Source organism: Lethenteron reissneri, chromosome 57 (genome assembly GCF_015708825.2).
Source record: "Lethenteron reissneri isolate LAM-NWPU_2019-01 chromosome 57, ASM1570882v1, whole genome shotgun sequence".
Lineage (NCBI taxonomy): Eukaryota > Metazoa > Chordata > Hyperoartia > Petromyzontiformes > Petromyzontidae > Lethenteron > Lethenteron reissneri.
In genome coordinates, this window is record NC_083835.1 from 7,284,078 (window position 1) to 7,300,943 (window position 16,866).

Below are 16,866 nucleotides of genomic sequence, written 5' to 3' on the forward strand. Positions count from 1 at the left end.
CGTCATAATTATTCTGTAATTTGCGTTCGTGCCGTTCCCTATCACGCAGGCGCTGCGTTTCATAGTCTGGTCGAGTGTGGGGTGTCTTTAATGTGTCTCTACGAGTCTCTGTGGGTCTCTGTGGGTCTCTGTGTATCTCTGTGGGTCTCTGTGTATCTCTGTGGGTCTCTGTGTATCTCTGTGTATCTCTGTGAGTCTGTGTATCTCTGTGGGTCACTGTGTGTCTCTGTGGGTCTCTGTGTATCTCTGTGGGTCACTGTGTGTCTCTGTGGGTCTCTGTGTATCTCTGTGGGTCTCTGTGTGTCTCTGTGGGTCTCTGTGTATCTCTGTGGGTCTCTGTGTATCTCTGTGGGTCACTGTGTGTCTCTGTGGGTCTCTGTGTATCTCTGTGGGGCTCTGTGTGTCTCTGTGGGTCTCTGTGTATCTCTGTGGGTCTCTGTGTATCTCTGTGGGTCTCTGTGTATCTCTGTGGGTCTCTGTGTATCTCTGTGAGTCTTTGTGTATCTCTATGAGTATTTGTGTATCTCTGTGGGTCTCTGCGTATCTCTGTGTGTCTCTGTGTGTCTCTGTGGGTCTCTGTGTGTCTCTGTGGGTCTCTGTGTATCTCTGTGGGTCTCTGTGTATCTCTGTGTATCTCTGTGTGTCTCTGTGTGTCTCTGTGGGTCTCTGTGTATCTCTGTGGGTCTCTGTGTATCTCTGTGGGTCTCTGTGTGTCTCTGTGGGTCTCTGTGTATCTCTGTGGGTCTCTGTGTATCTCTGTGTATCTCTGTGGGTCTCTGTCTATCTCTGTGGGTCTCTGTGTATCTCTGTGGGTCTCTGTGTATCTCTGTGGGTCTCTGTGTATCTCTGTGGGTCTCTATGTATCTCTATGGGTCTCTTTGGGTCTCTGTGTATCTCTGTGGGTCTCTGTGTATCTCTGTGTGTCTCTGTGGGTCTCTGTGTATCTCTGTGTATCTCTGTGTGTCTCTGTGTATCTCTGTGGGTCTCTGTCTATCTCTGTGGGTCTCTGTGTATCTCTGCGGGTCTCTGTGTATCTCTGTGTGTCTCTGTGTATCTCTGTGGGTCTCTATGTATCTCTGTGGGTGTCTGTATATCTTTGTGGGTCTCTGTGTCTCTGTGTATCTCTATGGGTCTCTGTGTATCTCTGCGGGTCTCTGTGTATCTCTGTGTGCCTCTGTGTATTTCTATGGGTCTCTGTGTATCTCTGTGTGTCTCTGTGTATCTCTATGGGTGTCTGTGTATCTCTGTGGGTCTCTGTGTATCTCTGTGGGTCTCTGTGTATCTCTGTGGGTCTCTGCGTATCTGTGGGTCTCTGTGTATCTCCGTGGGTCTCTGTGTATCTCTGTGGGTCTCTGTGTGTCTCTCTGTGGGTGTCTGTGTATCTCTATGGGTCTCTGTGTATCTCTATGGGTCTCTGTGTGTCTCTCCGTGGGTCTCTGTGTATCTCTATGGGTCTCTGTGTATCTCTATGGGTCTCTGTGTATCTCTGTGAGTCTCTGTATCTCTGTGGGTCTCTGTGTATCTCTGTGGGTCTCTGTGTATCTCTGTGGGTCTCTGTGGGTCTCTGTGTATCTCTGTGGGTCTCTGTGTATCTCTGTGGGTCTCTGTGGGTCTCTGTGTATCTCTGTGAGTCTCTGTGTATCTCTGTGGGTCTCTGTGTATCTCTGTGGGTCTCTGTGTATCTCTGTGAGTCTCTGTGTATCTCTGTGGGTCTCTGTGTATCTCTGTGGGTCTCTGTGTATCTCTGTGGGTCTCTATGGGTCTCTGTGTATCTCTGTGAGTCTCTGTGTATCTCTGTGGGTCTCTGTGTATCTCTGTGGGTCTCTGTGTATCTCTGTGGGTCTCTGTGTATCTCTGTGGGTCTCTATGGGTCTCTGTGTATCTCTTTGAGTCTCTGTGTATCTCTGTGGGTCTCTGTGTATCTCTGTGGGTCTCTGTGTATCTCTGTGGGTCACTTTGTATCTCTGTGTGTCTCTGTGTATCTCTGTGTATCTCTGTGGGTCTCTGTGTATCTCTGTGGGTCTCTGTGTATCTCTGTGGGTCTGTATGATTTTACTGTGCGGATTAAAATCTGGAGTGTCTTTCATGTGTCTTCATGAGTATCTGTGTATCTCTGTGGGTCTCTGTGTGTCTCTGTGGGTCTGTATGGTTTTACTATGCGGATTACAATGTGGAGTGTCTTTAATGTGTCTCTATGAGTCTCTGTGGGTCTCTGTGTATCTCTGTGGGTCTCTGTGTATATCTGTGGGTCTCTGTGTATCTCTGTGGGTCTCTATGGTTTTACTGTGCGGATTACAATCTGGAGTGTCTTTAATGTTTTCATGAGTATCTGTGTATCTCTGTGGGTCTCTGTGTGTCTCCATGAGTCTCTATGGTTTTACTGTGCGGATTACAGTGTGGAGTGTCTTTAATGTATCTCTATGAGTATCTGTGTATCTCTGTGGGTCTCTGTGTATCTCTGTGTCTCTGTGTATCTCTGTGAGTCTCTGTATATCTCTATGAGTATCTGTGTATCTCTGTGGGTCTCTGTGTATCTCTGTGGGTCACTGTGTATCTCTGTGGGTCTGTATGGGGTTACTGTGCAGTTCACAGTGTAGAGTGTCTTTAATGTGTATATGAGTCTTTGAGGCCGTCCATAAATGACGTCACGCACCTAGGGGGGGGGGGGGGTTCAGACATTTGTGACGATGTGTGACGAGGGAGGGGGTAGTTTGAGAAATGTGTCAAAATGCGGAACTTTAAATAAATATACACATCACGTTCTACTTAATTAAATAGACTTTTCAATAAATGTTTTCTCCTACAACATCAGAGTGCAGCAGCGCCACATTAAATACGCACTACAATCACAATAGTTTAAAGCGATTTCAACCATGTTTTATTTTTTTTTTGAGAGGGGGGGGCAGAGCTTTGTGACGTCATATTTGAGAAGGGGGGGGGCAGAGCTTTGTGACGTCATATTTGAGAGGGGGGGGCAGAGTTTTGTGACGTCATATTTGAGAGGGGGGGGGGGGCAGAGCTTTGTGACGTCATATTTGAGAGGGGGGGGGTCAAAAATCGTCCAAAATCGCGTGACGTCATTTATGGACGGCCCCTACTTCGGCATAATATGACTTTGAAACCCCCTGCCCACCTCCTACGCATTTCCCTTAAAAATTCAAAAATCCTCTTGATATGCAAATTCTGTTGTCAAGGCGCTCTTCTTGCACCTCCAACCCAGATTAAATAGACGCTACAAGCTGGTGGTGTCTCATTCTGCACCTGAGGACGGCTGCTTGCGTTGTGGCCGAAACGTCGTGAGAATTGTATTTTATTATGTTTTATTTTTATTTTTTTATTACGTAATAAAATGTGTTATTGTGTTTTATTTTTGTTATTTTATTACGTAATAAAATATTTTATTGTGTTGTATTTTTATTATTTTATTATGTTTTATTTATATTATTTTATTACGTAATAAAATATTTTATTATGTTTTATTTTTATTATTTTATTACCCAATAAAATTATTTTATTGTTTTATTTTTATTATTTTATTACGTAATAAAATATGTTATTATGTTTTATTTTTATTATTTTATTACGTAATAAAATATTTATTATGTTTTATATTTATTATTTTATTACATAATAAAATATTTTATTGTGTGTTATTTTTATTATTTTATTATTTCCCTTCTACGTGACGACTTTACCGAAAGAACCCAGAAGATTAATCCTTGCAGTCACGAAAGCTTTCAATCGAAACCCAGGAGGGAGCTATGGGTGTTGAAAGGGGGCATCCTTGATGCTCGCTATAACTATGGCGGGCGCCAGGAGGCAGTAGTGGCTTAGGAGTTAAATTTCGATTTAAAGCTTTCGTGACTGCAGGGATTCATCTTCTTGGTTCTTTCGGTAAAGTCACGTAGAAGGGAAGTAATAAAATAATAAAAATAAAACTAAATAAAATAATTCTCACGACGTTTCGGCCACAACGCAAGCAGCCGTCTTCAGGTGAAACCAGGTCTGTCGAGGCGACAGCGTATGAGTTGGTGTGATACCGCCGTTCTTTAAACTTTTCCTGCAGCCTCGATGCACTTTCAACCCTTCAAGTTCAAGTTCAATTATTAGGTATAGCCCTGTGAGCCATTCGGCTCTTGAATCGGGTGCAACCGCAACAAACAGAAAACAAAAACATGAACAAGAAAACATCTTAAAGTGACTGAGTGCAAACAGAAAATCCAAGAAAAGACAGCAAAATATTGCAGAAAAAGCACCGTACACCAACGCTGTGTGCAAAAATCCCAGTGGGATGCAAGTCAAACAACAACAACAACAACAACCACAAGGCAACTTAGATTAAAGCCATCAGTCTAACTCTGTACTAAAATAAACAAACATGGCCAAACCAAAAAACTTTTCGAAAATCACCAAAATAAAGCCATGAAAGCAATGACACAGTGATCATAGGAACTGTGACCGAATTTTTTGGCTCTCGATCGTGATACAAAACATTGTAATCATGTTGATAAACTACAGAGGGATTTAAAGCTCTCGTGACTGCAGGGATTCATCTTCTTGGTTCCTTCGGTAAAGTCACGTAGAAGGGAAATAATAAAATAAAAAAAATAAAACATAAAATAATTCTCACGACGTTTCGGCCACAACGCAAGCAGCCGTCCTCAGGTGAAGAACAGGTCTGTCGAGGCGACAGCGTCTTTCGGTAAAGTCACGTAGAAGGGAAATAATAAAATAAAAACAATAAAAAACATAATAAAATACAATGACGTCTCATTCAGACGCTGTCTTTCCGACAGACCTGTTCTTCACCTGAGGACGGCTGCTTGCGTTGTGGCCGAAACGTCGTGAGAATTGTATTTGATTTTGTTATATTTTTTACATTTTATTATTTCCCTTCTACGTGACTTTACCGAAAGAACCGAGAAGATGAACTACAGAGGGGTTTCGTGAAACAAAGTAAGTGGTGGCTCACGTTAACCTTGGCTTAATTTTTGTGTTTTCGATGATTTTGACCTTCGAAACAAAAACATCTGCCCGTGTCTCGCACAATCCCAGAAAGGGCATCTCTCACCCCCAGGTTCAGAAGGAGACCCACTGATCTAAACAATGATGGTGATGATATGAAGTTGGAAATTACGTTGTGCATGGCTTCATCTGTTTTCGATGATTTACCTTGGAAATCAAAAATCTGCCCGTGTCTCGCACAATCCCAGAAAGGGCATCTCTCACCCCCAGGTTCAGAAGGAGACCCATTGATCTAAACAATGATGGTGATGATATGAAGTTGGAAATTACGTTGTGCATGGCTTCATCTGTTTTTGATGATTTACCTTGGAAATCAAAAATCTGCCCGTGTCTCGCACAATCCCAGAAAGGGCATCTCGTGCCACAGGGGATGGCGTGATGCACCCCCAGGTTAAGAAGGAGACCCATTGATCTAAACAATGATGGTGATGATATGATGTTGGAACTTAGGTTGCGCGTGGCTTCATGAGTGTTTTCGATGATTCACCTTCTAAACAAAACATCTGCCCGTGTCTCGCACCCGACCCCCCTACTATACCACTACACTACTAGTGTAGTAGTGTAGTGGTATAGTAGTGTACAGTGTAGTGTACTAGTACAGCACTAGTGTATAGTGTAGTGGTATAGTAGTGTATAGTGTAGTGTACTAGTACAGCACTAGTGTATAGTGTAGTGGTATAGTAGTGTATAGTGTAGTGTACTAGTACAGCACTAGTGTATAGTGTAGTGGTATAGTAGTGTATAGTGTAGTGTATATTAGTGTATATTAGTGTATAGTGTAGTGTATAGTGTAGTGTACTAGTACAGCACTAGTGTATAGTGTAGTGTAGTAGTGTACAGTGTAGTGTATATTAGTGTATAACTGTATAGTGTAGTGTACTAGTACAGCACTAGTGTATAGTGTAGTAGTGTAGTGGTATAGTAGTGTACAGTGTAGTGTATATTAGTGTATAGTGTAGTGTACTAGTACAGCACTAGTGTATAGTGTAGTGTAGTAGTGTATTGTTATAGTAGTGTATAGTGTAGTGTATATTAGTGTATAGTGTATTGTACTAGTACAGCACTAGTGTATAGTGTAGTAGTGTAGTGGTATAGTAGTGTATAGTGTAGTGTATATTAGTGTATAGTGTAGTGTAGTAGTATAGTATTGTATAGTGTAGTGTATAGTAGTGTATAGTGTAGTGTACTAGTACAGCTTACCGGTTTTGTTGGAGAGCCAAGCCACAACATTTCCAACATTTACAATGTTGTGGCTTGGCTCTCCAACACACCTCCTCTGTCAGCCAGGGTCTCTGGGGAGGTCTGGACCGTGTACCCAAAGCAGCCATTGCAGCTGCATGAGCCACAGTCCTAAACCTCGCCCATTTTCCCTCGACATCAGGAGGAGTGGGAGACGATACCAACCCCAGCCGCAAGCGATGATGAAATTCTCGCTTGCAATGTTCATCAGCTAGCTAAGACCAGGCCACTAAGGGTTTGAATGGGGTCTGGGTGTACACCCACCACCGGAGTGGAAGAATGGCAGGTGCATCTTACAGATGGCAAGTCGATGGTCAGTGGGCAGATCAGCTCCACGGTAGGTCCTGGTGTCAAGGACATGGGCCCGCATCTGCTGTTCCATCACTATGTAGTCCAGCAGATGTTCTTGCTTGGACCCGGCATGCATCCATTATGTTGTGTGGATGAGCCGATGCCGGAACAGCGTGTTGGTAATTACAAGCCCATGGGCTGCACACAAATCTAGCAGCCTCCTGCCGTTGATACTGAGCTGATCTGGCCCATGCCTTCCAATAACTTCAGACCAGGTGCCAGCATCATGACCAACTCGGGCATTGAAGTCACCTAACAAGATGACTCTGTCCCAAGTGGCCACTTGAGCCAGCACTTGTGACAGGAGGTCATAGAAGGCATCTGACTCATCGGCCTTGCCTGTATCCCTTCACGGATGTTCGTCTTCAGTGGGGGCATAAGTAACCACGACCACCACTCCTCGCCTCTGGTTGATGGGAAGGCGAGCCCAACGTAGCTTGGGGCTTACAGCTTCCCACACCTCACCGCCACGCTCCCACGCCCCCAGAATGTGTTTGCTCAGAAGAAGAGCCACTCCTTGTTGTTTGGCAGTCTCCTGCCCCGAGTAGAGGACTGTCCACCCCTCATGGTGGCAGGAGCCAGAGCCGGTCCACCGGACCTCCTGAATACCACAGAGATCCAGGCGGTACCGGTCCAGTTCCCGACAGAGGAGTGGCAGCCTCTCCTCCGCAGTGAGCGTTCGAACATTCCACGTGGTCACACGAAGTGGTTTTTAGTTGTTTCTGGAGGAGCGCCGAGGGTACGGGATTCAGTCTCCTGGCTCTGCCAAATGGGGTTTGGCCAGGAGACGTCATAGACGCCTGTCCCCCCGGGGCCTCCGGCACAAGCTTATTAATTAAAATTTTCCGTCGTGGTTTATTAGTAATTTATTGAAGGTGGAGGGGTTACCAGCCCCTCGCACCCGTCCAGAGCCTCCATTTGGCCGCTGTGGTGGCTACAAACGCCATGAGGGTAAAAGGCCAATTTAAATTGGCCCTCCCCCCATGGCACTGCCCACCACAGCGTTGCCGCCCGGCACCACGAGGAGGTAGGGGGTTGTTTTTGCCGGACTACATGACACACACAGGCACACGCACATTACACATACACACACAGGCACACACGCATTACACATACACACACAGGCACACACACATTACACATACACACACAGGCACACACACATTACACATACACACACAGGCACACGCACATTACACATACACACACAGGCACACACACATTACACACACAGGCACACACATTACACATACACACACAGGCACACGCACATTACACATACACACACAGGCACACACGCATTACACATACACACACAGGCACACACACATTACACATACACACACAGGCACACACACATTACACATACACACACAGGCACACGCACATTACACATACGCACACAGGCACACACACACACAGGCACACACACATTACACACACAGGCACACACACATTACACATACACACACAGGCACACGCACATTACACATACACACACAGGCACACACACATTACACATACACACACAGGCACACACACATTACACATACACACACAGGCACACACATTACACATACACACACAGGCACACGCACATTACACATACGCACACAGGCACACACACACACACAGGCACACACACACATTACACACACAGGCACACACACATTACACACACACATTACACACACACATTACACACACACATTACACACACACATTACACACACACTTTACACACACACAGACACACTACACACACATTACACACACACATTACCACACACATTACACACACACATTACACACACACACACTACACACACACTACACTTTACACACACACATTACCCACACACACATTACACACACACATACACATTACACACACAACACATTACACACACATACATTAGACACACACACATTACACACACACATTACACACACACTACACACACAAATAACACACTACACACATTACACACACACATTACACACACACACTACACACACATTACACACACATACACACATTACACACACATTACACACACACATTTCACACACACACTACACACACACATCACACACACATATTACACACTACACACATTACACACACACACTACACACACACTACACACACACACTTTACACACACACACACTACACACACACAGACACACACACTACACACACACACTTCACACACACATTACACACACACACATTACACACACACCACACACACACTACACACATCACACACACACTACACACATCACACACACACACTACACACATTACACACACACATTACACACACACACACTACACACACTACACACACACACTACACACATTACACACACACATCACACACACACACATCACACACACATTACACACACACACTACACACACTACACACACACACATTACACACACTACACACACACTACACACATCACACACTACACACATCACACACACTACACACATTACACACACACATTACACACACACACTACACACACTACACACACACACTACACACATTACACACACACATCACACACACATCACACACACACATTACACACACACACTACACACACTACACACACACATTACACACACACACTACACACATCACACACACACTACACACATCACAAACACACACTACACACATTACACACACACATTACACACACACATTACACACACACACTACACACACACTACACACACACACATTACACACACACACTACACACACCACACACACACTACACACATCACACACACACTACACACATCACACACACACTACACACATCCACACACACTACACACATTACACACACACATTACACACACACACTACACACACTACACACACACACTACACACATTACACACACACATCACACACACACATTACACACACACACTACACACACTACACACACACACACATTACACACACACATTACACACACATCACACACACACTACACACACCACACACACACTACACACATCACACACACACTACACACATCACACACACACACTACACACATTACACACACACTACACACACACACTACACACACACACTACACACACACTACACACACACACTACACACATTACACACACACATCACACACACATCACACACACATTACACACACTACACACACACACATTACACACACACACTACACACACACTACACACATCACACACTACACACATCACACACACTACACACATTACACACACACACTACACACACACACATTACACACACTACACACACACACTACACACACACACTACACATTACACACACACACATTACACACACACCAATTACACACACACTACACATACACACACATTACACACTACACACACACAGACACACACACACATTACACACTACACACAGACACACAGACACACACACAGACACACACTACACACACACACTACACACACACACTGCACACACTACACACACACTACACACACACTACACACACTACACACACACTACACACACACACTACACACACTACACACACACACTACACACACTACACACACACTACACACACACACTACACACACTACACACACACACATTACACACACACACTACACACACACACATTACACACACACATTACACACACACACTACACACATCACACACACACTACACACATCACACACTACACACATTACACACACACACATTACACACACACTACACACACTACACACACACACACACTACACACACGCAAACTCCCGGAACACACTCAGCGTGAGTCGCACCAACAACAACAACAAAAAAATATTTAAACACAAATAACTTCACCACCGACACAAGTGATGCTTTCTACAGATGCAAATTGCACTCCGGAATAATTACATTTGAGGGGGAAGGGTGGGAAATAATGAATAATAACAAATAATAAAAATAATAATAATAATAACACGAGCAGCAGCAGTAGCAGCAGCAGCAGGGAGCGGTGCTGCTGCTGCTGCGTTTGGCATCAGAGAGCAGCGATGAGGGTTGCCATGGCGACCGCCAAGTTAAATCACCTTTAGCGAGGGACCAGTTTCAGCAACTCCGCTAACAACGAGCGGTGGTGCAGCGGTTAGCGCTATGAACCTACCTGATGACCATAGTGACGGTGATGATGATGGTGGTGGTGATGGCGGGGAGCGGTGGTGCAGCGGTTAGCGCTATGAACCTACCTGATGACCATAGTGACGGTGACGATGATGATGGTGGTGATGGTGGGGAGCGGTGGTGCAGTGGTTAGCACGCTGCGCTATGAACCTACCTGATGACCATAGTGACGGTGATGGTGATGGTGGGGAGCGGTGGTGCAGCGGTTAGCGCTATGAACCTACCTGATGATGGTGGTGGTGGTGATGGTGGGGAGCGGTGGTGCAGCGGTTAGCGCTATGAACCTACCTGATGACCATAGTGACGGTGATGGTGGGGAGCGGTGGTGCAGCGGTTAGCGCTATGAACCTACCTGATGACCATAGTGACGGTGATGATGGTGGTGGTGGTGGTGATGGTGGGGAGCGGTGGTGCAGCGGTTAGCGCTATGAACCTACCTGATGGTGATGGTGGTGGTGATGGTGGTGGTGGTGGTGATGGTGGGGAGCGGTGGTGCAGCGGTTAGCGCTATGAACCTACCTGATGACCATAGTGACGGTGATGATGGTGATGGTGGGGAGCGGTGGTGCAGCGGTTAGCGCTATGAACCTACCTGGTGACGGTGATGATGATGGTGGTGGTGATGGTGGGAGCGGTGGTGCAGCGGTTAGCGCTATGAACCTACCTGATGACCATAGTGACGGTGACGATGATGATGGTGGTGATGGTGGGGAGCGGTGGTGCAGTGGTTAGCACGCTGCGCTATGAACCTACCTGATGACCATAGTGACGGTGATGGTGATGGTGGGGAGCGGTGGTGCAGCGGTTAGCGCTATGAACCTACCTGATGATGGTGGTGGTGGTGATGGTGGGGAGCGGTGGTGCAGCGGTTAGCGCTATGAACCTACCTGATGACCATAGTGACGGTGATGGTGGGGAGCGGTGGTGCAGCGGTTAGCGCTATGAACCTACCTGATGACCATAGTGACGGTGATGATGGTGGTGGTGGTGGTGATGGTGGGGAGCGGTGGTGCAGCGGTTAGCGCTATGAACCTACCTGATGGTGATGGTGGTGGTGATGGTGGTGGTGGTGGTGATGGTGGGGAGCGGTGGTGCAGCGGTTAGCGCTATGAACCTACCTGATGACCATAGTGACGGTGATGATGGTGATGGTGGGGAGCGGTGGTGCAGCGGTTAGCGCTATGAACCTACCTGGTGACGGTGATGATGATGGTGGTGGTGATGGTGGGAGCGGTGGTGCAGCGGTTAGCGCTATGAACCGACCTGATGACGATACTGACGGTGATGATGGTGGTGGTGGTGATGGTGGGGAGCGGTGGTGCAGCGGTTAGCGCTATGAACCTACCTGATGATGGTGGTGGTGGTGATGGTGGGGAGCGGTGGTGCAGCGGTTAGCGCTATGAACCTACCTGATGACCATAGTGACGGTGATGATGATGGTGGTGATGGTGGGGAGCGGTGGTGCAGCGGTTAGCGCTATGAACCTACCTGATGACCATAGTAACGGTGATGATGATGGTGGTGGTGATGGCGGGGAGCGGTGGTGCAGCGGTTAGCGCTACGCTGCGCTGTGAACCTGGCGACCCGGGTTCGATTCCCGGCCAACACCAGTGACGATTATTTGAACCGGTCCCGGGCCTCCCCTAGGTCGACTCAGCCTCAAATGAGTACCTGGTGCGGTGTGTAATCATCGCCACTGGGGAGACAAAGGCGGTCGGGCGTGGTGCTGGCCACCCACCCCCTCGTGTACCGTTCCGGCCTTCATAGGTGCTCGCTAACAGCACTTGCCCCTAAAGTCTGGTAAGGCTATACGGGGGATCTTTATCTTTGTGTGTGTAACTGTGTGTGTGGAGCGGTGGTGCAGCGGTTAGCGCTACGCTGCGCTACGAACCTGGCGACCCAGGTTCGATTCCCGCTCACGGCCAACACCAGTGACGATTATCTGAACCGGTCCCGGGCCTCCCCTAGGTCGACTCAGCCTCAAACAAGCTCCTGGTGCGGTGTGTAGTAAACATCGCCACTGGGGAGACAAAGGCGGCCGGGCGTGGTGCTGGCCACCCACCCCCTCGTGTGCCTCAGTGCCGGTAGCCTTCATAGGTGATGCAAGCTTACAGCACTTGCCCCAATAGTCTGTTCAAGGCTATACGGGGGATCTTTGTCTTTGTTGCTACGTGAGTTTTCGTGTGGCTGTCATGATGGTCGAGTGATGATGACCATCATCATGCTGCTGATGATTAACGTGGTGATGATGACTATGGTAATCATGATGATGATGATCACCCTGTAATCATGATGATGATGATGATCACCCTGTAATCATGATGATGATGATGATGACTATGGTAATCATGATGATGATGATGATGATCACCCTGTAATCATGATGATGATGATGATCACCCTGTAATCATGATGATATGATGATCACTCTGGTAATCATGATGATGATGATGATCACTCTGTAATCATGATGATGATGATCACTCTGTAATCATGATGATGATGATGATCACTCTGTAATCATGATGATGATGATGATCACCACCCTGTAATCATGATGATGATGATCACTCTGGTAATCATGATGATGATGATGATCACTCTGTAATCATGATGATGAGATGATGATCACCCTGTAATCATGATGATGATGATGATCACTCTGTAATCATGATGATGATGATGATCACCTGGTAATCATGATGATGATGATGATACCTGTAATCATGATGATGATGATGATGACTCTGTAATCATGATGATGATGATGATCGACCTGTAATCATGATGATGATGATCACTCTGTAATCATGATGATGATTCCTTGATATGATGATCACTCTGTAATCATGATGATGATGATGATCACTCTGGTAATCATGATGATGATGATGATCACTCTGTAATCATGATGATGATGATGATCACCTGGTAATCATGATGATGATGATGATCACACTGTAATCATGATGATGATGGTGATCACCCTGTAATCATGATGATGATGATGATCACCTGGTAATCATGATGATGATGATGATGATCACTCTGGTAATCATGATGATGATGATGATCACCCTGTAATCATGATGATGATGATGATCACCCTGTAATCATGATGATGATGATGATCACTCTGTAATCATGATGATGATGATGATCACCTGGTAATCATGATGATGATGATGATGATCACTCTGGTAATCATGATGATGATGATGATCACCTGGTAATCATGATGATGATGATGATCACCCTGTAATCATGATGATGATGGTGATCACCCTGTAATCATGATGATGATGATCATCCTGGTAATCATGATGATGATGATGATCACCCTGTAATCATGATGATGATGATGATCACCTTGTAATCATGATGATGATGATGATCACCCTGTAATCATGATGATGATGATGATCACTCTGTAATCATGATGATGATGGTGATCACTCTGGCAATCATGATGATGATGATGATCACTCTGTAATCATGATGATGATGGTGATCACTCTGGTAATCATGATGATGATGATGATCACTCTGTAATCATGATGATGATGCTGATCACTCTGTAATCATGATGATGGTGATGATCACCCTGTAATCATGATGATGATGATGATCACCCTGTAATCATGATGATGATGATGATCACTCTGTTAATCATCATGATGATGATGATCACTTTGTAATCATGATGATGATGATCACTCTGTAATCATGATGATGATGATGATTACTCTGTAATCATGATGATGATGATGATCACTCTGTAATCATGATGATGATGATGATCACCCTGTAATCATGATGATGATGATGATCACTCTGGTAATCATGATGATGATGATGATCACTCTGGCAATCATGATGATGATGATGATCACTCTGGAAATTATGATGATGATGATGATCACCCTGTAATCATGATGATGATGATGATCACTCTGTAATCATGATGATGATGATGATCACTCTGGTAATCATGATGATGATCACCTGGTAATCATGATGATGGTGATGATCACTCTGTAATCATGATGATGATGATGATCACCTGGTAATCATGATGATGATGATCACCCGGTAATCATGATGATGATGGTGATCACCTGTAATCATGATGATGATCACCCTGTAATCATGATGATGATGGTGATCACCCTGTAATCATGATGATGATGATGATCACCTGGTAATCATGATGATGATGATGATCACTCTGGTAATCATGATGATGATGATGATGATCACCCTGTAATCATGATGATGATGATGATCACTCTGTAATCATGATGATGATGATGATCACCTGGTAATCATGATGATGATGATGATAACTCTGGTAATCATGATGATGATGATGATCACCTGGTAATCATGATGATGATGATGATCACCCTGTAATCATGATGATGATGGTGATCACCCTGTAATCATGATGATGATGATGATCATCCTGGTAATCATGATGATGATGATGATCACCCTGTAATCATGATGATGATGATGATCACCCTGTAATCATGATGATGATGATGATCACCCTGTAATCATGATGATGATGATGATCACTCTGTAATCATGATGATGATGGTGATCACTCTGGCAATCATGATGATGATGATGATCACTCTGTAATCATGATGATGATGGTGATCACTCTGGTAATCATGATGATGATGATCACTCTGTAATCATGATGATGATGATGCTCACTCTGTAATCATGATGATGATGATGATCACTCTGTAATCATGATGATGATGATGATCACTCTGGTAATCATGATGATGATGATCACTCTGTAATCATGATGATGATGATGATCACTCTGTAATCATGATGATGGTGATGATCACCCTGTAATCATGATGATGATGATGATCACCCTGTAATCATGATGATGATGATGATCACTCTGTTAATCATCATGATAATGATGATCACTCTGTAATCATGATGATGATGATCACTCTGTAATCATGATGATGATGATGATTACTCTGTAATCATGATGATGATGATGATCACTCTGTAATCATGATGATGATGATGATCACCCTGTAATCATGATGATGATGATGATCACTCTGGTAATCATGATGATGATGATGATCACTCTGGCAATCATGATGATGATGATGATCACTCTGGCATTCATGATGATGATGATGATCACCGTGTAATCATGATGATGATGATGATCACTCTGTAATCATGATGATGATGATGATCACTCTGGTAATCATGATGATGATCACCTGGTAATCATGATGATGGTGATGATCACTCTGTAATCATGATGATGATGATGATCACCTGGTAATCATGATGATGATGATGATCACCCGGTAATCATGATGATGATGGTGATCACCCTGTAATCATGATGATGATGATGATCACCCTGTAATCATGATGATGATGATGATCATCCTGGTAATCATGATGATGATGATGATCACCTGGTAATCATGATGATGATGATGATCACCTGGTAATCATGATGATGGTGATGATCACTCTGTAATCATGATGATGATGATGATCACTCTGTAATCATGATGATGATGATGATCATCCTGGTAATCATGATGATGATGATGATCACCCTGTAATCATGATGATGATGATGATCACCCTGTAATCATGATGATGATCACCCTGTAATCATGATGATGATAATGATCACTCTGGTAATCATGATGATGATGATGATCACTCTGTAATCATGATGATGATGATGATCACTCTGTAATCATGATGATGATGAAGATCACTCTGTAATCATGATGATGATGATGATCACTCTGGTAATCATGATGATGATGATGATCACCCTGTAATCATGATGATGATGATGATCACTCTGGTAATCATGATGATGATGATGATCACTCTGTAATCATGATGATGATGATCACTCTGTAATCATGATGATGATGATCACTCTGTAATCATGATGATGATGAAGATCACCCTGTAATCATGATGATGATGATGATCACTCTGGTAATCAT